Genomic DNA, 25,658 nt, shown 5'->3' with positions numbered 1-25,658 from the left:
ATTCAGAAAGCAACAGAGAAGGGATAACAACTTGCTGGAATAAAAATAAAAACAGTGAATTAAATGGGAGGGGAGAACTATTAGGATGAACAATCTGCTTGTGGATTTCTAGACCAATTAATCAACTATTAGTACTCACATATTTGAACTTTCAAAATTAGATTCACTTCCACATGATCTCTGTCAACATTTTCAAGTAAATTCAGATCTCCTTAATTTCTGTAGTATGTTGGAAAAAGTACCATTGGTGCCTCATTCTTTTTTTCTAATATAGATTTATTTCTTTTAATTGGAGGCTAATTACTTTATAATCTTGTAGTGGTTTTGCCATACATTGACATGAATCCGCCATGGGTGTACATGTGTTCCCCATCCTGAACACCCCCTCCCACCTCCTTCCCCATTCCATCCCTCTGGGTCATCCCAGTGCACCAGCCCCGAGCACCCTGTATCATGCATCGAACCTGGACTGGAGATTCATTTCACGTATGATAATATACATGTTTCAATGCCATTCTCCCAAATCATCCCCGCCTCCCTCTCCCACAGAGTCCAAAAGACTGTTCTATACATCTGTGTCTCTTTTGCTGTCTCGCATATAGGGTCATCGTTACCATCTTTCTAAATTCCATATATATATATGCATAAGTATACTGTATTGGTGTTTTTCTTTCTGGCTTACTTCATTCTGTATAATAAGCTCCAGTTTCATCCACCTCATTAGAACTGATTCAAATGTATTCTTTTTAATGGCTGAGTAATATTCCATTGTGTATATGTACCACAGCTTTCTTATCCATTTGTCTGCTGATGGACATCTAGGTTGCTTCCATGTCCTGGCTATTATAAACAGTGCTGTGATGCACACTGGGGTACACGTGTCTCTTTCAATTCTGGTTTCCTCAGTGTGTATGCACAGCAGTGGGATTGCTGGGTCATATGACAGTTTTTTAAGGAATCTCCACACTGTTCTCCATAGTGGCTGTACTAGTTTGCATGCCCACCAACAGTGTAAGAGGGTTCCCTTTTCTCCACACCCTCTCCAGCATTTATTGCTTGTAGACTTTTGGATCGCAGCCATTCTGACTGACGTGAGATGGTACCTCATAGTGGTTTTGATTTGCATTTCTCTGATAATAAGTGATGTTGAGCATCTTTTCATGTTTGTTAGCCATCTGTATGTCTTCTTTGGAGAAATGTCTGTTTAGTTCTTTGGCCCATTTTTTGATTGGGTATTTTATTTTTCTGGAATTGAGCTGCAGGAGTTGCTTGTATATTTTTGAGATTAATTCTTTGTCCATTGCTTTATTTGCTATTGTTTTCTCCCATTCGGAAGGCTGTCTTTTCACCTTTCTTAGAGTTTCCTTTGTTGTGCAGAAGCTTTTAATTTTAATTAGGTCCCATTTGTTTATTTTTGCTTTTATTTCCAATATTCTGGGAGGTGGGTCATAGAGGATCCTGCTGTGATTTATGTCGGAGAGTGTTTTGTCTGTTTTCCTCTAGGAGTTTTAAAGTTTCTGGTCTTACATTTAGATATTTAATCCATTTTGAGTTTATTTTTGTGTATGGTGTTAGAAAGTGTTCTAGTTTCATTCTTTTACAAGTGGTTGACCAGTTTTCCCAGCACCACTTGTTAAAGATATTGTCTTTTCTCCATTGTATATTCTTGCCTCCTTTGTCGAAGATAAGGTGTCCAGATTTATCTCTGTGGTGCCCAATTCTTATAAACATTTATAATAGAGATTTTCTCCCACTCTCTTGGTAAAAATATTTAATGGCTAAACATTTTAAAACTTTATGTTAGAATATAAAAAATGTACATTTGTTCTTCAAATTCTATTATGATTTACTTAATAGAAAAAGAAGAAAACTGGACTAAAGTCTTTGAAGAATAAATTATGTTTCCCTAAAATTTTCTGTGATTGTGGTGTCTATAGATCTATGTTGACCAATACACATGTGGCTATGGAGAATTTTACCAGTGCCTAGTCTAAATTGAGACGTGCTCTAAGTTTAAGATACACATCCAATCTTCAAAATGTAGTATAAAAAAGAAAGGATGTAAAATATCTTTTTAATAAATCTCTATGTAATTATATGTTGAAATAATATTTACATCAGTTCAGTTCAGTTCAGTCGCTCAGTCGTGTCTGAGTCTTTGCGACCCCATCAATCGCAGCACGCCAGGCCTCCCTGTCCATCACCAACTCCCGGAGTCTACCCAAACTCATGTCCATGGAGTCAGTGATGCCATCCAGCCATCTCATCCTCTGTCGTCCCCTTCTCCTCCTGCCTCCAATCCTTCCCAGCATCAGGGTCTTTTCCAAGGAGTCAACTCTTCACATAAGGTGGCCAAAGTATTGGAGTTTCCATTTTAGCATCAGTTCTTCCAATGAACACCCAGGACTGATCTCCTTTAGAATGGACTGGTTGGATCTCCTTGCAGTCCAAGGGACTCTTGTGTTAAATCAAATATATTATTAAAATTATTTTCAATTTTTCCTTGTATTTTAATGTGGCAACCAGAAGATACAAAAGTATATATGTGGTTCACATTTATGGCCCACATTATTTATTTCTTCTTCTCTTTTGTTTTAAACTTTTTATTTATCTGTCTTTATTTTTGGCTGCACTGGGTCTTCATTGCTTTACTCAGAATTCCTCTAATTGCAGCAAGTGGGGGCTACTCTTCGTCTGGTGTGAAAGCTTCTCATTGTGGTGCCTTCTCTTTTGCAGAGCACAGGCTCTAGGCACGTGGGCTTCAGTAGCTGCAGCCTACAAGCTCTAGAGTATGGGCTCAGTAATGGTGACACACAAGCTCAGCCACCCTGTGGCATGTGGAATCCTCCTTGACCAGTAATCGAATCTATTTTCTCTGCATTGGCAAGCAGACTCTTGTCCACTCTGCCAGCAGGGCAGTCTCTATATTATTTCTCTATTGGGCAGTGCTGATATACAGAACATGTGAGCATTGTCAGTTAGGCACTGTCCCTGATTTGTTCATTGCTGAGAACATAAGTATGCCTGGTACACTGAATATATTAAACAGTTGCTGAATGAATTGGAGGAGTCAAGCTGTTTGGTCTCAACCCACTATTTGACCTTGAAAAGATTGTAAATATACTGCAGAGGACTCTGATCAAGAATTTATCTAGTGGATATTATTCTAGAAAATACTTCACAATGAAAATGTGCTCTGATCAGACTATCTTACTTCAAATTTTCATATATACAAATCTCCTTCAGGTCAATATTCTTTGACACAGGGCAACTGTTCAAAAAGTATAATCAGAATATTTTGTATTTCAATACTGTGATTGTTTTAAGAAAAAATACTTTGTCTGATCCTTAAATTATGCTTAAAGTAGTAAATAAAACAATATGTGGTCAACAATATGTGAACCGTGAACTTCCAGATGTTCAACTGCTAAGTCACTTCAGTTGTGTCCGACTCTGTGCAACCCCATAGATGGCAGCTCACCAGGCTCCCCTGTCCCTGGGATTCTCCAGGCAAGAACACTGGAGTGGGTTGCCATTTCCTTCTCCAATGCATGAAAGTGAAAAGTGAAAGGGAAGTCGCTCAGTCGTGTCCGACCTTCAGCGACCCCATGGACTGCAGCCCACCAGGCTCCTCCATCCATGGGATTTTCCAGGCAAGAGTACTGGAGTGGGGTGCCATTGCCTTCTCCGTCAGATGTTCAAGCTGGATTTAGAAAAGGCAGAAGAACCAAAGATCAAATTGCCAACATCTGCTGGATCACTGAAAAAGCAAGAGAGTTCCAGAAAAACATCTATTTCTGTTTTATTGACTATGCCAAGTCTTTGACTGTGTGGATCACAATAAACTATGGAAAGTTCTTAAAGAGATGGGAATACCAGACTACCTGACTTGCCTCTTGAGAAATCTATATGTAGGTCAGGAAGCAACAGTTAGAAGTGGACATTGAACAATAGACTGGTTCCAAATAGGAAAAGGAGTACGTCAAGGCTGTATATTGTCACCATGCTTATTTAACTTATATGCAGAGTACATCATGAGAAATGCTGGGCTGGATGAAGCACAAGTTGGAATCAAGATTGCTGGGAAAAATATCAATAACCTCAGATATGCAGATGATACCATCCTTATGGCAGAAATTGAAGAAGAACTAAAGAGCCTCCTGATGACAGTGAAAGAAGAGAGTGAAAAAGTTAGCTTAAAGCTCACCATTCAGAAAACTAAGATCATGGCATCTGGTCCCATCACTTCATGGGAAATAGATGGAGAAACAGTGGAAACAGTGTCAGACTTTAATTTTTTGGGCTCCAAAATCACTGCAGATGGTGATTGCAGCCATGAAATTAAAAGACGCTTACTCCTTGGAAGGAAAGTTATGACCAACCTAGAAAACATATTAAAAAGCAGAGACATTACTTTTCCTACAAAGGTCCGTGTAGTCAAAGCTATGGTTTTTCCTGAGGTCATGTATGGATGTGAGAGTTGGACTATAAGGAAAGCTGAGTGCTGAAGAATTGATGCTTTTGAACTGTGGTGTTGGAGAAGATTCTTGAGAGTCCCTTGGACCGCAAGGATATCCAAACAATCAATCCTAAAGGAAATCAATCCTGAGTATTTATTGGAAGGACTGATGTTGAAGCTGAAACTTCAGTACTTTGTCCACCTGATGTGAAGAGCTGACTCATTTGAAAAGACCCTGATGCTGGAAAAGATTGAAGGCAGGAGAAGGGAATGACAGAGGGTGAGATGGTTGGATGGCATCACCAACTCAATGGACCTGAGTTTGAGTCAACTCCAAGAGTTGGTGATTGACAGGGAGGCCTGGCGTGCTGCAGTCCATGGGGTGGTAAACAGTCATACCTGACTGAGAGACCAAACTGAACTGAAGTGAGCAAATAAAAATATACTCAAATTTCAGATGACTAAAAACATGTCAGAAGTCTAAAAACTAGAACTGATAAATTAAAAATGGGTGCAAAAATAATAACGACTTCTAATGCTGAAATATAATGCATAGATCACAATATAGATAGTCTGGAATAAGATTCTCAAATTGCAGATCTATTATAATAAAATGATTTATACCTAAATTATGAATAATTCAAAATTCTCTTCTAAATGATGCATTGTAAAGATTATTGTAGAAGGACTTTAACTGAATACTAGACAATGCCAAATTTCATCACTATGTAAGGTAGCATAATTAAGGTTCATTTTCTGTTAGATTCACATCTTTTATTTTTAGCACAGCAGGCAAAGACTTGCAGGTTTGAACATTAAGTATATATGTGCTTATAAAACATACGCACTGTGAGGTCTAAATGAAAAAATAGCATAATGCAGCATTTAAATGCTTATATGCTGTCCTTAGTCACTCAGTTGTGTCCATCTCTTTGTGACACTTTGGACTATAGCCCGCTAAGCTCCTGTCTGTGGGATTTCCCAGGCAAGAATACAAATACTGGAGTGGGTGCCATTTCCTACTCCAGTCAAATACTTTTAGTGGGCATAGAATGCAGGTAATATTCAGCTTAAGTGCTCCATTGTGCATTGCTATTTACTGAAGAAAAACACAGAAAAATCTAAAATTTTCCCCTGAATAGGAATTTAAGAATTGAAAGAACACATAAAGTATCCTCTCTCTTCAAAAGGCAGACATGAAAAACACATAAAAGGAGTATGGCATATGGACACAAAAGCTGAATGAGAGTTTCCCAAGGCCAAAGCTGGAATGATTTGAGGAATAAAATAAATAATATAGTATTGTATTATAAACCAAAGCAGAAAATACACTGCCGTGAGTCCCCACTAGTATAAATAAATGATTGAATGAGTGAGTACATACATACACATATAAGAACAGATAAATATTCTATGCAGATTTCCAAAAATTTGTATAGATACTCCCTGTTGAGGAGGTGGAGCATAACCTCAATCGCTTAAGTGAGAGTGCAACTCGTGACTTCACTCCAAAATTTATGATAGGGAAAGATGGGGGTGGGGGAGCAGAGTAGCTTTAGAGAGGAGAATCCTGACAGATATTTCCTTTGCCACGTGATCAAGGTCCACATCAAAAACAAGTTTATGCTAATATTGTACACCCTTGATATGATGTGGTGAGAAGGGCATGTTCCTTCTGTGATATTCTTTCCAAACTCCATCACCCCAGTAAAACAATGAAAAAAAAAATCAGAAACTCATAAGACATTCTATATGTTATGAAATATCTGACCAATAACTTCTCAAAACTGTCATAAAATATAACAAAAAGCTGAGAAACTGTCAAACTTTAAGAAGTCTTAGGAAACATGATGACTAAATGTAATGTGGAATCTTGAATGGGATCCTAGAACATTAGCCACAATTAAGAAAATTTGAGTAGACTTTGAACTAATGTACCAATATTGATTCATTAGATGTGACAGGTGTACTGTGCTAACATAAATGTGAACAATAAAGGGAACTGGATGTGGGATAAATAGGAACTTTCTGTACTATCCTCATACCTTTTCCATAAATTTAATTTTTTCCAAAATTAAAAGTTAATTTTAAAAAATGATGATATGGCTGTCTATTCTTCACCATCATTTTGCAAGTAGGAAAGGTGGAAAGTAAAAGAAATAACCTGAACATACCTTGAGTTCATTTATTAAATTATAGCAATAATATTACTTTTCTTATTAGGTTGGGAAACTAAATCATGTTATCATGCCTAAAATAGTAACGATTGTACCTGACTTATACAGAATGGGCTCAAAATTATTACTGTTAATGATAGCAGCAGTAGTAGTACTCCCACTCTTCCACAACCTCCCAAAAGACTGGAATTTGCTACAAATACCTGAAGTAAGTGTTTGACAAGAACATAAAGCCAGAGTAATGGCCTATCAGCTGATGATATCAGAATGATGGTCTCCTGAGCAAGGTTACAAGGCTCTTAAAAGTCTGAGTTATATATGTTTAGTAGAAAACATATCTGATTAATAAGAACTTGAAACTTAAAAATAAAGTGATTATTAAAATAAAAATAAAATTATAAAATTATGAACTTCAAAGCACATAAGACATGGGAAAGTGACAGAGTTTCACTGAGCCAATTGTTATTTATTAAGGGCTTCCCTGGTGCTCAGTGGTTAAGAATCTGCCTGCCAGTGCAAGAGATGCAGGAGACATGGGTTTGATTCTTGAGTTGGGAAGATCCCCTGAAGAAGGAAATGACAACCCACTCCAGGATTCTTGCCTGATAAGTCCCACGGACAGAGGAGCTTGGCGGGCTACAGTTCATGGGATCACAAAAAAAGAGTTGGACATGATTTAGCAACTCCTGCTAAACAACAGCAATAACAATTATTTATTAAGGTTATTGAGTTCCCAGTATTTTGTGCTAGAGTCTGTGAAGAACATATAAAGATGTGTGTGAAGATGTAGTCATCTCGCAAGGAGAATTTTACTACTGGTGCATTAGGTGTTAATCCATAAATCTCAACTTTTCAGCACTAGAAAATTCAAAAGATATATAATACCCAATATATCTGGTCAATAATGTACCTTTGAGACATGTGAAATGATGTCAGCATCACTAATAATTGGAGAAATGCAAATCAAAACCACAATGAGATGTCACTTCACACCTGTCAGAAAGGCTATTATCAAAATGCTGCTGCTGCTAAGTTGCTTCAGTCGTGTCGGACTCTGTGCGACCCCAGAGACAGCAGCCCACCAGGCTCCCCCGTCCCTGGGATTCTCCAGGCAAGAACACTGGAGTGGGTTGCCATTTCCTTCTCCAGTGCATGAAAGTGAAAAGGGAAAGTGAAGTCGCTCAGTCGTGTCCGACTCCTAGCGACCCCATGGACTACAGCCTACGAGGCTCCTCCATCCATGGGATTTTCCAGGCAAGAGTACTGGAGTGGGGTGCCATTGCCTTCTCCGATTATCAAAATATCTACAAATAAAAAATGATGATGAAGATGTGGAAAAAAGGTAACCCTAGTACATTTTTGGTTGATATATAAATTGGTGCAGCCACTATGGAAAACAATATGGAAATTCTTCTAAGCACTGAAAATAGAATTATTATAAAATCCAGCAATTCCATTCCTGGGTATATATTTGAAGAAAACAAAAACATTAATTCAAAAAGATGTGCCCCAATTTTCATGACAACATTATTTACAATAGCAAGATATGGAAACAACCTGTGACCATCAACAGATGAACAGATAATGAAGAGAGGGATAATGGAATATTACTCAGCCATAATAAAGGATGAAATTTTGCCATTTGCAATGCATTTGGACCTAGAGGATACTATGCTTGGTGAAATAAGTGAGGCAGAGGAAGACAAATACTCTACGTTACCATTTACCTTTAGAATCTAAAAAGTAAAGCAAACAAATGAATATAACAAAGGAGAAGCAGACTCATAGGCATATGGAATAAACCAGTGGTCGCCCAGGAGGAGAGGCAAGGGGGAAGGGGCAAGACCGGGGTAGAGGGTTAATAAGTACAAACTACTATATATAAAATAAATAAGCTACAAGAATATATTGTACAGCACAGAGAAATATTGTCATTATTTTATAATAATTTTAAATAGAGTGTATTCTATAAAAAATTGAATCGCTGTCATTCCCTTGAAACTACTTGTAATATTGCAAATCAACTATAACTTAATTTTTAAAAAACTAATGTGCCTGAGAAATATTTACAGACTGGAATATGCTGTTTCCAGGAACTTTGATAGTTTGAGTGATTCATGTTTAGATTATGTCAATGCAATGAACCTCTATCCACAATAAAGTCCTTATTTAATCTGTTTGCCTATAGGCCTTTTTTTGTCCTTCTTTATTACTCCTTCTTAAAGCATCTGCAGATCTAGCTACAGATATAAAATTCAAAATCAGGTGTCAACTCCTTCTCCCCTTTTCTCACCTCCATAAGCTTGATTCCCTTATAGTATTTGTCTTATTGCAATACCCTGTTTCTAAACCCTATAGAGAACAAAATGTGGGAGTTTATATGATAAATTAAGAAAACATAAACAAGCACTTACAGGTTACTAATGGTGAATTGCCAGCTACCACTAGAGTCTCCTTGCTTACAGTTCACTGTAAAGTTTTACACTCTAAAATCTTCTTGCTTCTACTTCTACATGACAGATGTGAAAGAGATTAATAAGGACTCCTATGCTCCATGACAGAGAAGGCAATGGCACCCCACTCCAGTACTCTTGCCTGGAAACTCCCATGGACGGAGGAGCCTGGTAGACTGCAGTCCATGGGGTCGCTAGAAGTCGGACACGACTGTGTAACTTTCAAGTAGACAACCTGAGTGACTTCACTTTCACTTTTCACTTTCATGCATTGGAGAAGGAAATGGCAAGCCACTCCAGTGTTCTTGCCTGGAGAATCCCGGGATGGGGGAGCCTGGTGGGCTGCTGTCTCTGGGATTGCACAGAGTCGGACACAACTGAAGCGACTTAGCAGCAGCAGCATGCTCCATGAAGTTTTAATCTCCAATTGTCCTCAGACTCTCTAACCTTCATGGCTCCCCTTCAATTTCTCATGTTGTCAATGAGGACAATTCCATGGTCATCATCCTTTTCCTTCTACCATTTTTACTGAGAAAACTTTCCAACCTGTACCAACATCTCTCAAAACACAACACTTTCTGACATTAAATGACTGCCTTTGTGTCCTGGAGCACACAACTGAGCCTTTAAACTTTTGTCCCTTTGCTCTTTGTATCCCTCTTCCCTTCTATTTTACAAATCCAGTTTTCATCTCATTATCTTTTCTTCCCAGGAATCTCTTTGATTATCATAACAGGAAGAAATGTTGACCTCCTCTTATATTACATCATACTGTATCTATACTTCTGCCTTATTTATTATAAGTATGTATGCAGTATATTCTGGAGAAGAAAATGGCAACCCACTCCACGATTCTTGCCTGGGAAATTCCATGGACAGAGAAGCGTGGTGCGCTACAGTCCATGGGGTCAAAAAGAGTCAGCCATGACTTAGCGAGTAAACAGCAACAGTGCAGTGTATCAATCACAGCATTTTGCACATTGCAGCCACTTGACTGGGTAAGAGTAAACTAAAACAAGTTAAGAAAGTAAGACATAAAAAGTGGCGCATATGAAGACGTATTTCAAAGGGAGAGAGGCAGATGAGTGATATTGGTAATATTAAAATCTAAAAAGAGCATCTACCAAGTGGAAAACACTTTCTATTTTTTACCAGGATATGAAAAGAGTAACAAGAAGGATGTCTTCCATTTGAGAGAATTTTTTAGGGAAATGTGTCAACAGAAGAGGGGAAAGTTATAATTTATTGAGAGTGGCAGTGGGGACACAAGGCAAGGAAGGAAAAAGACAGTATGATTTGGGGAAAGATATAAACTACCTCCTGCCTTATTTACTGGAGAAGGCAGTGGCACCCCACTCCAGTACTCTCGCCTAGAAAATCCTATGGACAGAGGAGCCTGGTGGGCTGCCATCTATGGGGTCACACACAGTCGGACGCGACTGAAGCGACTCAGCAGAGCAGCAGCAGCCTTATTTATGCTTCCCTAATGGCTCAGTTGGAAAAGAATCTGCCTGCAATGCAGGAGGAAGTGAAAGTGAAGTCATTCAGTCGTGTCTGACTCTTTGTGACCCCATGGACTGTAGCCTACCAGGCTCCTCTGTCCATGGGCTTTTCCAGGCAACAGTACTGGAGTGGATTGCCATTTCCTTCTCCAGGGGATCTTCCCGACCCAGAGATCAAACCTGGGTCTCTCACATTGTAGACAGGCGCTTTACCGTCTGAGCCACCAGAAGACCTGGGTTCAATCTCTGGGTCAGGATACCCTGGAGAAGGAAATGGCAACCAATACTCTTGCCTGGAGAATTCCCTGGACAGAGGAACCAGGCAGGCTACAGTCTACAGGATTGCAAAGAGTTGGACAGGACAGTGTGACTAACTTTCACTTTTTCATAAACTACCAGAACGGAAGACTGTACATTGGGAAACCATGGGATGGGGTATATGGATGGGAGAAAGCAGAGCATGAAATTGTCCCTAATATGAGAGGAGGATTGCTAGGGGTTCTATGTCTAATCTTGAGAGGACATTCCCTAGACTAACATTCATCCTTCAGTGATGAAGAAGCAGGAGGAAAAGTGAAGAGGACCAGCTGAAGAGGATGATGTTTCTAGTTGTTAATGATTTCACAGTCTGAACTAGCTTAACCAGTTTTTCCCCTTTCTTTTCAGGTGTTGGTTTCAGCTGTAGTTTTCGGCAGTGTTGTGTCTCCTCATGGGCATTTTCAGATAAATTCCTTCTGATGAGCAGCTGGTGAGTCAGGGTTACATCCTCCTGCCTTATCTATGGAAAAATAGATAATGCCTTTTGAAAAGTGAAAAATATTTGCTTCCTGTTAAGGGGAGCTGTATCTCTCCCAGCTGGAATATAACTATGGACAAGAGCCAGAGAATTCTGAGGTGCACACAGATCTAAGTCCATGCAGGAAGGGCATGGATGGAAGGAACCTGTCCTTTCCAAACCTGAAAGATTTAATTACCAGCCTCCTTTCTCCTGCTACCAGAACTGAACTCCATTCCAGAATGTAAAAAATACCTTCTTTTACTGTTGTTTACTAAGTCATCTCAGAGTCTTTGCAACCCCATTTCTGCAGCACACCAGGCTCATCTGTCCGCCACTATCTCCTGGAGTTTGCTCAAATTCATATCCATTGAGTCAGTGATGCTATCTAACCATCTCATTCTCTGCTGCCCCTTTCTCTTTTGCCTTCAATCTTTCCCAGAATCAGGGTCTTTTTCAATGGGTCAGTTCTTTGCATAAGGTGACCAGAGTGTTGGAGCTTCACCTTCAGCATTAGTCCTTCCATTAATATTCAGGGCTGATTTCCTTTAGGATTGACTGATTTGATCTCCTTGTAGTTCAAGGGACTCTAAAGAGTCTTCAACAGCAACACAATTCAAAAGCATAAATTCTTCAGCACTCAGCCTTCTTTACAGTCCAACTCTCATTTCTGTACATGACTACAGGAAAAACCACAGCTTTGACTATACAAACCTTTTTCAGCAAAGTGATGTCTTTGCTTTTTACTATGCTGTCTGCTCTCTAGGTTTGGCATAGCTTTCCTTCCAAGGAGCAAGCATCTTTTAATTTCATAGTTGCAGTCACTGTCTACAGTGATTTTGGAGCCCAAGAAAATAAAATCTGTCACTGTTTCCACTTTTTTCCCCATCTATTTGCCATGAAGTGATAGGACCAGATGCCAGGATCTTCTTCTTTTTTTTAATGCTGAATTTCAAGCCAGCTTTTCCACTCTCTTCTTTCAGCCTCATCAAGAGTCTCTGTAGTTCCTCTTCAATTTCTGCCATTAAAGTGGTATCATCTGGATATCTGAGGTTGTTATTTCTCCTGGAAATCTTGATTCTAGCTTGTGAGTGAAGAACAGAAGTGAAAGGCAAGGGAAAAAGGGAAAGATATACTCAACTGAAAGCAGAGTTCGAGAGAATAGCAAGAAGAGATAAAAAAGCCCTCTGAAATGAACAACACAAAGAAATAGAGGAAAACAATAGAATGCAAAAGACTAGAGATCTCTTCAAGAAAATTTAAGATGTCAAGGGAACATTTCATGCAAGGATGGACATAAAGAACAGAAATGGTAAGGACTTAACAGAAGCAGAAGAGATTAAGAAGAGAGCAAAAATACACAGAAGAACTATACAAAAAAAAAGATCTCGATGACCTGGATAACCACGATAGTATGGTCACTCATGTAGATAGAGCCAGATATCCTGGAGTGTCAAGTCAGGTAGGCCTTAGGAAACATTACTGAAAAACACAGCTGGTGGAGGGGATGGAATTCCAGCTGAGCTATTTCAACTCCTAAAAGATAATACTGTTAAAGTGCTGCACTCAATAGGACAGTAAATTTGGAAAACAGCAGTGGCCACAGGACTGGAAAAGGTCAGTTTTCATTTCAATTCCAAAGAAGAGCAATACCAAAGAATGTTCAAACTACCATATAGTGTGCTAATTTCACATGCTAGCAAGGAAATGCTCAAAATCCTTCAAGCTAGGCTTCAGTAGTAGGTGAACTGAGAACTTGAAGGTGTACAAACTGGATTTATATAAGGCAGAAGAACCAGAAATCAATTGCCAACATTTGTTGGAATATGGAGAAAGCAAGGGAGTTCCAGAAAAATATCTAATTGTGGTTCATTGACTACACCAAAGCGTTTGGCTGTGTGGATCACAGCATACTGTGGAAAATTCTTAAAGAGAGAAGAGTACCAGAACACCTTACCTGTCTCCTGAGAAACCTGTATGCAGGTCAAGAAGCAACAGTTGGAATGGGACATGGAACAATGGACTGTTTCAGAATTGGGAAAGGAGCATGATAAGGCTATATATTATCCTGCTTGTTTAACTTTGCTTTATGCAATGAGTAAATGAAAGAAACTTATGATGAACATATTAAAACATGTTTATTGCTATGAAGCAGAGACAAACATGCAAGCAGCTTTTAGAGTAGTTTTTTGTTTTTAAGAATAAAGGGGATCTTTACATTTTACCTCTGTCAATATATGGGGTGTCTTTGTACATGTACGTATGTGGGTGTGTGCAGTTTGGTGGGAGGTATTTGTAATATGTAAGTTTCCCCAAAGACTTTACTGTTTATAAACACCACTTGAGAACCACTGTTCTAGGAGTTGGGAGTATTTTCAGAGACTAAGTGGGACTTGACACATAAGGACAGCATTTATTTTTGCCCAGTTCCCCAGGCACCAATATTTCATTATCAGAAATGGATATTTTACTAAATCTTTTTATAAGAGTTGTATTTTCCAGCTGTGTTAAGTTCCTCTCAGAAAAACTCTTCAAACATGCCTTCTGGGAGTACTGGCTCCTTTTGCCCTGTTTTTCAGATCCCCTGTAACTACAGAACTCTATCATCACCATCTTGTATGCCCTTTATATTCAGAACAGTTTAGTTGTCTCTCTGCTTCATCTATTTTTCATCCCCACTTATTATTCAGTGATTCAAAACTTTTCCAATGAGATGTCAAGGTAAGGTACATTATAATGCATATATTATATAAATTTAAAATATTAACTATATTAAATATGAATATTAAATATACTTTATAGTACATTTTATACAGAAGAGCGGGGTCACATCAGAATCTTTCTTGTTTCCCACCCCACTTCCTTCTGGCCTCTACGAAGACATGCCGTCTGCAGTTTTAGGAGTGTTCACCCTTTGAGAATACTCCTGACTTTGAGCTCAAAGCTCTAGGCTTATCTCAACTTAGCAGGCTTAGTTGCTGAAATATACCCACTGAGGATATGCAGACTTCTTAAAACCCAGATTCCTATTCTGTGCTCTCTTGTTTCACTGGCCTCCGTACTTCTTATCCACTGGACCCTATATATGCTCACCTGCCCGGGCGGCCAGGACTTGACTTCATCTCTCTCTCACATGCATTGTTGTAACAACCATATGTATCTTATCTAATTGCCTTCCCAATGTCGGCTGCTCTTGGCTTGCCTAGCCCTGCCAGTGCCCAAGTTTAACTCTGATATTGCTCTCCATTTTACACTGATCCTTTTAGCCCTCAGAAATGCAGTCATTAAATACTCTTTTGAATTCTAGTGTGATGTTAACTTCAAATATTTGACTTAAATTGGAAGGGAACTTAAAGATTATACAACCCATCTCTCTTGTTCAAGAGATTAGAAATTGAGGTATAAAAAATGTTTGGCATAGCTAGAAATAAAACTAGAACTTTCTAATTTCCAAGTCAGTGATCTTGCCACTAAATCTTGTTCTTCCCTGTCAGAATACCTGGAGGAAGACACTTGACCTCTTGTGACCTTAGGTTTTCATCTTTATAGTATAAATACCTTCTAAAATTTCTCTTGAATCAGATCTTTGTGATTCATTACTGTATCAACTCCACTCATCTTTTTTTTTTTTTAACTTCCAAATATATAGAGAGATTGGTTCTGTGAACAAATGAATTATTGGCTTTTTTAAAAAGTACTACAGAGGACTAATTGCATATTTAGTTCAAAATATTTTTGCAAAATAAAGATTAAGATGAAAATAAATTTACTCAATTTGTTTTGGTAATTATTGAGAGCCTTAGATGGAATTTCTGCATCTTATCATATGAATACTTTATTAGTGTTTATCAACAATGAAAGTGAAAGTGTCAGTCACTCAGTCGTGTCTGACTCTTTGCTTCCCTAAGGACTGTAGCCTTCCAGGCTCCTCTGTCTATGGGATTCTCCAGGCAAGAATACTGGACTGGGTAGCCATTCTGTTCTCCAGGGGATCTTCCCAAATCAGGGATCAAACCTAGGTCTCCTGCACTGCAGGCAGACTCTTTACCATCTGAGCCACCATAGGTATCTAATAAAACAATATAGGTATATAATAAACAATATGCTGCTGCTAAGTCACTTCAGTCGTGTCCAACTCTGTGCGACCCCATAGACAGCAGCCCACCAGGCTACCACGTCCCTGGGATTCTCCAGGCAAGAACACTGGAGTGGGTTGCCATTTCCTTCTCCAATGCATGAAAGTGAAAAGTGAAAGTGAAGTCGCTCAGTCATGTCTGACTCTTAGCGACCCCATGGACTGCAGCCTACCAGGCTCCTCCGTCCATAGGATTTTCCAGGCAAGAGTACTGGAGTGGGGTGCCACTGCCTTCTCTGGATAAACAATATAGGTATCTAATAAACAACAATATAGTTATCTAATGTCTTCAATGGCAGGCCCATTTTGGTGATAAAATAGTTCTACTAATCCAAAATTTCAAATAATTTCAACTCTATCAGTAAAACTGTAAACATCAAAGCATCATGAACTAACAGATGAAGCTCTGCTAAATGTTGTATAGAGTGATGCAAATGGAAGTCTTGCCTGCTGAAAGTTTAAAATTTAATGCTCATATAAAAAGTGACATGACCATAAGTAAATGATATGAAGAAAGCGGAACATAATTAGGTCAGTTCCCATTACATTAAATAACATTACGATAAAGAATCCCTGAAAGACATATTTCTATGTCATAAATAGAAATTTGTGTATTTTAACTAGCTCTAGGACTTAATAATAAAGTACTATTTGCTTAAGAAGGAAGGGGGTTATATTTTGCTACAGTTAATTGCTGCCATTCCTAATGTTCCCACCTAGGGACAAGAAGTTGGAAATGGCAGGGAAGAAAGCAGCACAGAAATTTCAGAATCTCCTCAGATATGGATGCATGAAAAGGGCATGGTAATATGAAGTTATTTGCAGTGGGTCACAGAAGAAATTATCAGAGATGATGGCAAAGGAAAGAGAAATAGGAAGAATGAAGACCAGGAATAACAAGGCAATGCCTTCAGTGTTGTTTGTCTTCATGTCTGATAGGAATACTAATAACATACGGTGCAAATTAAGCTGGTGTTTCAGCATAAAAGGCTAAAGACTAGAAGAATGTTTCTGTCTATTTAATTGTACCCCACCTGCCCTTCCACCATCAAGTGTACAGATTTTAGATACCATCATCCAAAGGTATGGTCTGAGATGAGATTTATTAAATTCATTATTTCAAAAGTGTGGTAATTCTGAGTGAAATAATATTCAGGATGGGTTTTTAGAAATGGGTGATTTAAAATGAACTGGCAAGCAGGTCATTGGCGGTAAGAACTTTTTCTTTTTTTTACTAGACATGTGAAGTAGTTCAATGTCAATATATAGAAACAGAAGAAAACTGAGGGTCCTGGGGTATAGCAATTAAAAACTCAGAAGCTGGCATTACTCCACAATCGAAGGTTGCAATATTCTCTGTGGCATTTTCTTAATAGTGTTGCTTATCAGAGCACTTGAACTTTCACAGTTGTTAGTTCTTCATATGTCTAATCTCCTGTTAGGTTATACACTCCTGGCGGGTGGAGCTCTTCCATGTATATATTTGTCTTCACAGTACAGTTCCCAACAGGAAGCAGCCCCCATCAGCGACCACGGTGATTTCTACCTCCTAGAGTCTCTCAAATCCGTCTCCAGCATCAGTGTTTGGTGATGCACTTCACAATCACATCACCTCCTGCCTAGACTACAATATCTTGCATCTCACTCCTCTCAAATCCCTTCTCTTTTTTCCAACAAGAGTGATTTTTCCAACAACTGTTATCATTTTTTAAGACTTAACACCCCTAAGAGAACCCCGCCCCTTTCCTAAGAGAAAAAAATACATGTTCCTTGGAATGCAATTTTAAAATTCCCAAGTCAGCCTTATAACATTAAATCCTGTCTCTTCTTTCCCCTTCTTGTTGTGCCATTTCAGTCATCATTTATCCTCCCTGGATATCCATTTCCACTTGACAAATGCCTAATTATTTTTCAAGATAATTCTCTAAACTCTCCTCTGAAACAACACCTCTGCTGGCGTTTACAATATTATAAAAAATGAGTTTGCACCCCTTTTGGCACCTTGCTTGTAATTTTTAAAAATAATTTATTTACTTGGCCACACTGGGTATTTGTTGCTGCACAAGGGTTTTTCTCTAGTTGCAGCGGGCAGGGGCTACTCTTTAGTTGCGGTGTGCCGGCTTCTCATTGCAGTGGCTTCTCTTTTTTGAGGAACATGGACACTAGGGCATGCAAGCTCCATTGTGGCTCCTGGGCTCCAGAGCACAGGCTCAATTGTTGCAGCACATGGACCTAGTTGCTCCGCGGCATGTGGGATCCAACTGGATCAGGGATCATCGAATCCATGTCTCCTGCATTGGCAGGCAGATTCCTTACAACTGAGTAATCAAGGAAACACTATTTGTAATGATTAATGTGACGGACATTTCGGACATTTCTAGTGAACACCTGTATCACAGACTCCCCTTTTGGACCCATGATTGTAATGTACCTCCCCATCACTTTGAAGCTAGGTATGGTCATATGATTTGGACAAAAAAATTATGTGAGTGAGAAAGCTATGTGAAGCATTTAATTACCAGTGCCTAACTCTATTTTTCTTTCTTTGCTGAGGCAATAGTGTTAGCACATTTTGATAAGAAATTGCAATACTGAGCCATGTCCTGTGAAACAGTTGGCCTAGAGTGTACAGAGTTCAGGTTTTCACCTGACTGCATTTAAGTCCCTGGAAGTTAGGGTTTGCTTTTTAGTATATCCTAAACGGAACCATCCATTTGCATTTCCTACTCCCAAACTCGCTGTGAATTTCTTAAAAATAAGCACTGTGCTCACAGCATTTCATATAAGGAAGAAGAAAAAAGGGAATGATAAACTGAGTGTGACTAATGTACATGTAGCTCATGTTTCTCTTTAGGGGTTATGAAACCTCTTGGAGTTTTATTCTTCTCTGTCCCCACTTGTTCCTGATGGTGTGAAGTCAGTCTGACCAATTCCAAAGTAAAATATGCAGTGCTTCATTTCCTACATTGCTACTTTAAGGTATTATGTTATTATGAAATGAGTACGTAAGGATCCAATTTCACAAGAGTGACTGAGGCGATATGTGTGCATTTTAAAAGCGTAATCAAGGTAAAATTGAGTTCATTTTCCATGAAAATTTCATGTACAGCTACTGAAAGAAATCATTTCTGGCAGAGGCATTTTAAGGGCAAAAAGTTGTAGGTGCAAATAATCTAAATGGTAAATGTATTTGCTCTCTCATCTTGAAGGTAAATTTCATGTTTTTAGCACTAAAAATTCATTAGCACTCTCTTTTCCCTCCTCCTTAGCTCAACTGGACATCAGCAAACCTTTGCATAAAATTTTGAACCATCACCATTGCAAAGGCTTCTTTGATTCACTCCCAGTTCTGCTTGGTTCAGGATTCCTCATATAGAGGATTTGCAGATTCCTCCCGCAAACAACTTTGAGGGCTGGAACTCATTCATCTAAAGATGCTAACTGTAAGGCCTCTGTGCCCTATTTTTAACCCACAAGTTCTTACCATGAATCCATACCTCATTTAAAGGCTTTGTGTACTGCATTTTGGCAATTTGCCAATGCACAGTAAAACTATCTGTATGTGAAAATAAGTAAAGGCTGTCTTGAATTAAGTTGCCAGTTCTAAACTACATTCTAATTTCCTGTGAAACTGTAATAAAAATCACACAGTTTACTTTTCTCATCTGTGAAATAAATTCATCTGAGAAATTTTTTCCTAATAGGATGGAGATACTGAAATTTATAAAAGGAGTCACTTCTTTGATGTACTGAAAACCAGAATACCTGTCATTATAATCTACTGAGTTTCCTGTTAAGATAAATATTAAGTAAATCACACTAAATGTTGGAACACCCTTCTATAAATTGTAAGGACACGGTGTTAAAGACAGTGACTGTACATACTTCTTCATTTTCAGTACATGTATTTGAAATAGCAATACGAATAAAAAATTTAGTTACTATTACTAAAAATTAAGTTACTAAATATAGTTAATATAGTTACTGCAGTTTATAAGAATGTTGAATAGAACTGACTTGCACATCAGGACTTGAACAAGTACAGTTCAGTTCAGTCGCTCAGTTCTGTTCAACTGTTTGTGACCCCATGAAGCACAGCATGCCAGGCCTCCCTGTCCATCACCAACTCCCAGGGTTTACCTAGAGTTTATCATGTCCATTGAGTTGGTGATGCCATCTAACCATCTCATCTTCTGTCGTCCCCTTCTCCTCCCACCTTCATCTTTCCAAACATCAGGGTCTTTTCAAATGAGTCAGCTCTTCACATGAGGTGGCCAAAATACTGAAGTTTCAGCTTCAACATCAGTCCTTCCAATAAACATCTAGGCCTAATCTCCTTTAGGATGGACTGCTTGGATCTCCTTGCAGTCCAACAGATTCTCAAGAGTCTTCTCCAACACCACAGTTCAAAAGCATCAATTCTTCAGTGCTCAGCTTTCTTTATAGTCCAACTCTTACATCCATACATGACCACTAGAAAAACCATAGCCTTGACTAGATGGACCTTTGTTGACAAAGTAATATCTCTGCTTTTTAATATGCTGTCTAGGTTGGTAATAACTTTTCTTCCAAGGAGTAAGCGTCTTTTAATTTCATGGCTGCAGTCACAATCTGCAGTGATTTTGGAGCCCCCCAAAATAAAGTCTGCCACTGTTTCCACTGTTTCCCCATCTATTTCCCATGAAGTGATGGGAACAGATATCATGATCTTCATTTTCTGAATGTTGAGCTTTAAGCCAACTTTTTCACTCTCCTCTTTCACTTTCATCAAGAAGCTCTTTAGTTCCTCTTCACTTTCTGCCATAAGGGTGGTGTCATCTGCATATCTGAGGTTATTGATATTTCTCCCAGCAATCTTGATTCCAGCTTGTGCTTCTTCCAGCCCAGCGTTTCTCATGATGTACTCTGCATATACATTCAATAAGCAGGGTGACAATATACAGCCTTGACATACTCCTTTACCTATTTGGAACCAGTCTCTTGTTCCATGTCCAGTTCTAACTGTTGCTTCCTGATCTGAATATAGGTTTCTCAAGAGGCAGGACAGGTGGTATTCCCATCTCTTTCAGAATTTTCCATAGTTTATTGTGATCCACACAGTCAAAGGCTTTGGCATAGTCAAGAAAGCAGAAATAGATGTTTTTTCTGGAACTCTTTTGCTTTTTTGATGATCCAGCGGATTTTGGCAATTTGATCTCTGATTCCTCTGCCTTTTCTAAAACCAGCTTGAACATCAGGAAGTTCACAGTTCACATATTGCTGAAGCCTGGCTTGGAGAATTTTGAGCATTACTTTACTAGTGTATGAGATGAGTGCAATCGTGCAGTAGTTTGAGCAATCTTTGGCATTGCCTTTCTTTGGGATTGGAATGAAAACTGACCTTTTCCAGTCCTGTGGCCACTGCTGAGTTTTCCAAATTTGCTGACATGTTGAGTGCAGCACTTTCACAGTATCATCTTTCAGGATTTTAACTAGCTCCACTGGAATTCCATCACCTCCACTAGCTTTGTTCATAGTGATGCTTTCTAAGGCCCACTTGACTTCACATTCCAGGATGTCTGGCTCTAGACGAGTGATTACAGCATCGTGATTATCTTGGTCATGAAGATCTTTTTTGTACAGTTCTTCTGTGTATTCTTGCCATCTCTTCTTAATATCTTCTGCTTCTGTTAGGTCCATATCATTTCTGTCCTTTATTTAGCCCATCTTTGCATGAAATCTTCCCTTGGTATCTCTAATTTTCTTGAAGAGATCACTAGTCTTTCCCATTCTGTTGTTTTCCTCTATTTCTTTGAATTGATCACTGAGGAAGGCTTTCTTATCTCTCCTTGCTATTTGGAACTCTGCCTTCAAATGGGTATATCTTTCCTTTTCTCCTTTGCTTTTTGCTTCTCTTCTTTTCACAGCTATTTGTAATGCCTCCTCAGACAACCATTTTGCTTTTTGGCATTTCTTTTTCTTGGGGATGGTCTTGAATAAGTACAACTTCAGATTAATTCAAAGACTTATATTTGGATATCAAATGATACCTTGTTATCAAATAATACCTTGTTATATCTTTGGGGAAAGAATGAGTTTCTCTTTTCTGTAAAAGAAGACTAAAATATACACTTTTAAAAAATAGAAAATACAGTTGATTTAAGTGACTTGTTTTCTTGCTTTAAATCCTATTAAATATGCATATTCTTTTTATGCTGCAACTCTGAAGAGATGAAAGTCAGAAGGGAAGGCAAAATTAATTTTTCTGAGTTAATCTCTATTAGAGGAAATACTTTGGATCATCCATTTGGGTCATCCAGAATACCTGGATCAGCCATTCTCATGGTATTTGACTCCAAGATAAGGCTATGGGTGTGTCAAAAATTCCTTCAGTTAGGTCAACGGATTAAGCTAGAAATGAATAAGTTAGATTTTTTTAAAGTGAAGTGAATTAGATATGAAAAGTATGAAAGGAACTAAATATCACTTGGTTGTTTTTAAACAGTACTCCATAAGAATACTTTTATTATTAAACTATCATTTGGTAATCTTGATAAAGCCACCTGCTTTAAAAAAGCTACTTTTTTTTTTTTTAACACTGTGCAATTGCTTTGGAAAACATACACAAAATCAAGTAAATAACAATTTATTTTTATACATAAAACAGAACTAAATTATAGGCTCAGATAATTATAAGTACTTTTTTTTTCACCTATATAAATGTTCATCAGGCTTTTTTAATGTGGGGTATTTGAAACATTTCTTATTCTGTGATAATATGCTCTTCAATGGTAATAATTAGCAAAGACAGTAAGAACTGGAAGACTGCTTTGAAAGTTTTAAGTATGGCAAAAAAAGCCTATCCTATGAAAAATTGCTCATGAGTAAGTAAAATCTACCACATTTATTCTCTATTTACAAGTCATTATCTCTTTTTTAAAAATTTTTGATTGGCTTATATTTGGCAAAGTTTTAGAATTTCTAAATACTATTTTTGCACTGTTATCTATTTACTTTTATCATTCTACATTATAGATTGACTATATAATATAGTGGGTGAGGTTCCAATTTTGCTGACTTCTGTTCTGCCCTTCTTTCCATACCCTGTACATCTGCTTTTGATCAATATGTATTCAGTGTCTACTATTATATCTCTGTAAATAATGTTCACTGCAGAACATCTCATAGAATATATTTTGTTCTGCAGTTATTTTTTCCTTCAAGGTAATTATTGTTTCTTTCTTTTTTTTTTTTTTAACATTAGTTTTGTTTTCTTTGCACAACTAAATAAAATGTCCAGGGAATTCCCTGGAGGTCCAGTGATTAGGACTTTGTGCTCTCACTGCCGAGGCCTCTGGGTTCAATCTCTGCTCAGAGAACTAAGATGCCCCATGCCATACAGCACAGCCAAAATAAAATAGTCCAGCCTCCTCTAACAGTTCCATAAAAAAATGTGTTGATAATGTATCAATTCTCTTTCTCTTTTTTCCTTAGAGATATTCCATCAAGTGTACTCCAACTCCCTTTCTCCAGTCTGGATTCATTATTCGCTCATAGATTTTAGCACGGATACCACTATTGGCTTCCCCTTTCCTGTGATAGGAAAGGAATCTTCATCACCCCTCCGCTGGGTTGATTCCCCTCTTGTTCGTTCTTTTTGGTTTACTTCCTCATTTTAGCAAACGAAAACCTACACTGCCTCCTAGAAAAATAACAAAAAGAGAGATGAATTTTTAGGAACCTATTGCTTGAGTCCTTGGTTGAAATTCATTTTAAAGCAATTTTGGCATTGCTTCTAATTTCGCTGTGGAGGATCCACTGACCTTCCTATTCCATATACTTTGGCCTGTGATTTTCCAAAATAAATATATTAATTTTCTATTTTTCTCTAGAAACTTTTAGGAGCTTCTCAATGTCTCCGGTGTTCTAAAATTATATGATTATGTGCTCTAATATGAATTCAATATTTGTATTTCATTGTGCTGAACTTTAGATGAATGTATCAATGTCTTTTCTTTTTGGAGAGACGTGTGTCAGTTATGAGTATTTTTCTTAAATATTTCTTAGATGATTTTCTCTTTTTCCCATTTCACTCTTCTTCTTTCATGAATGCCATATTTTCCACCCTATCTCTTAGAACATTACTTTTATTTTTTGGACATCTCCCCAGGTGTTTTCTTCATTTCCTTTGTATATCTTTCTCTTTTTTCTTTCCACCATCCTGGTAGAGGTTTTCTTCAAATATCTGATCTTTATTCATTTACATTTGAGAATATGTCACTAAAGTCTTCTTCATTAATGGGGCTGTGTATAAATTATGAAGCTTAATTCTAGTGATAGGAGTGCACTAGCAAGGTTTTTCATCCCGAGTTGTCCACAGGGCAGCGGTTGTGGATCTTTGCTCTGGTACATGAAGTTCACCAGACAAGAAGATGACAGTCTTCTCTTTAGAGGTGGGGTAGGAGTGTTGGGGACAGAAGTCTCTGTTGTTGCTGGAGAGCTATTCTGAGGAGTAGACTGGAAACTCTCCAGCAAAGAGATGTTCATAAAACCATCTTTCCCACTCTCTTTTGGGCCTTGTGTCTTAGAAATCCGAAAGCTCTTTCATTCCATTTTCCTGAAAATAGACTTCTCAGGCCCTGCAAGTAAAAAGGACGAATCGTCCCCTGGTTATCCAAGTTGGACGTGAAGACCCAGTGTTCTAACTGCTCCATACGGGTGCTTCCAAATGTCCTTTCTGTTTTTCACCTTCTTTTCATGTTGCATGCTGACCTAATTACTGAGCAATTTTAGGATTCTTCTGTGCAAACAGACCTCCTTCAACATGTGATACTCTCTAGTTTAGGCACGAAGATTCGCTGTTCTTCTCTCCTACGTCACTTACCGGTCTTCCATCTGCTTTTTTTATCTTCATATATTCTGGGACAAGGACACATATGTGTCCTATTTTACCAAATATGCAGTTTGATGGGAACTCTTTAGAAGTACAGTAATTTCTCTTTCAAAAGGTACTATCTTTCAGGTTTTAGTGACTCTGGATACTAAGATATGGGCATGGAAAGTGAGCAGTGATCATCAGCAACCACCTATATGCTCTAATAGGAATAATACATGAGATGAGAATAAATGGAGGATTTGTGCTTCTAAGGATACAGTAGTCAAATAGTCACTTATTTTCCCTAAAGAATGGAACTTGTTTATTCAATGCAAAAGAGAAAAAAAAATGGGAAATAAATTTGACAAATATTTGAAAAAATTAAATGAAAGAGGTTTTTTCTTTTTTCTTTTCCTTTTTTGGTATCTATATCTTTTATTCTTAAGAAATAGAAACAAGAAACTGACAGAGCAAGCAAGAATTCACTGGCGTTTCTTGAAAGAACAATGCTTTTTATAAAAATAAGATAGTACCAAATTGCTAGTTTTCACATAAGTTCAAGTAGCAAAATGCCTAGATGTCATGATGTACTTTGAAAAATAGTATGAAACTTTAATTTAATACATTTTATTTTATGAAATCGTGTGATTTTTAAATTGACAGTTTATTTTACTTCCAAGTTTGGTAAGATTTTTTAAACATGAAGCATTGAATCTTTCAAAAAATTTTGTTCAGCTATTGGAATGATCATATGATTTTCTCCTTTAGTTTATTAATTTCGTGCATGATGTTACTGAACTTTTTAAAGTTAAAACATCTTTTCATTTTTAAAATAAACCCAACTGGTCATGATAAAATTCTTTTTACATATTATTATTGATTTTGACTTGAAAATATTTTGTTTTACATCCCTATGCTTGAATGGAATTAACTTGAAGTTTCCCTTTATTGTAGAAAATTTGTATCTGTTATTAATGAAATTGGAGTAATCTCTCTATGTCTTCCTTTTTTTGTTTGTTTGTTTCTTACAAGAGATGATATACATCTAAATTAGGTTTCTCAAATTATTGATACCATTTATTAGTGGAGCTATCCAAAATAAAGTAGTGAGAATATCTTTGATCATTGATTAGGTTTTCCTAATGTTTTTCAAATTTGTATTCGTTCTTGAATCAGTTTTGATGTTAATTTTCTGATGCAGATATCTAGTTCTCTGCATTTGTAGCTTTATTAGCATAAAATCATTCTTAAATACCATTACTATATTTTTACTCTGCAACATCTACTCTAGTTTTCCTTTAGT

Source organism: Bos mutus, chromosome 11 (assembly GCF_027580195.1).
Source record: "Bos mutus isolate GX-2022 chromosome 11, NWIPB_WYAK_1.1, whole genome shotgun sequence".
Classification (NCBI taxonomy): domain Eukaryota; kingdom Metazoa; phylum Chordata; class Mammalia; order Artiodactyla; family Bovidae; genus Bos; species Bos mutus.
Note: the sequence above shows the minus strand (reverse complement) of the source record.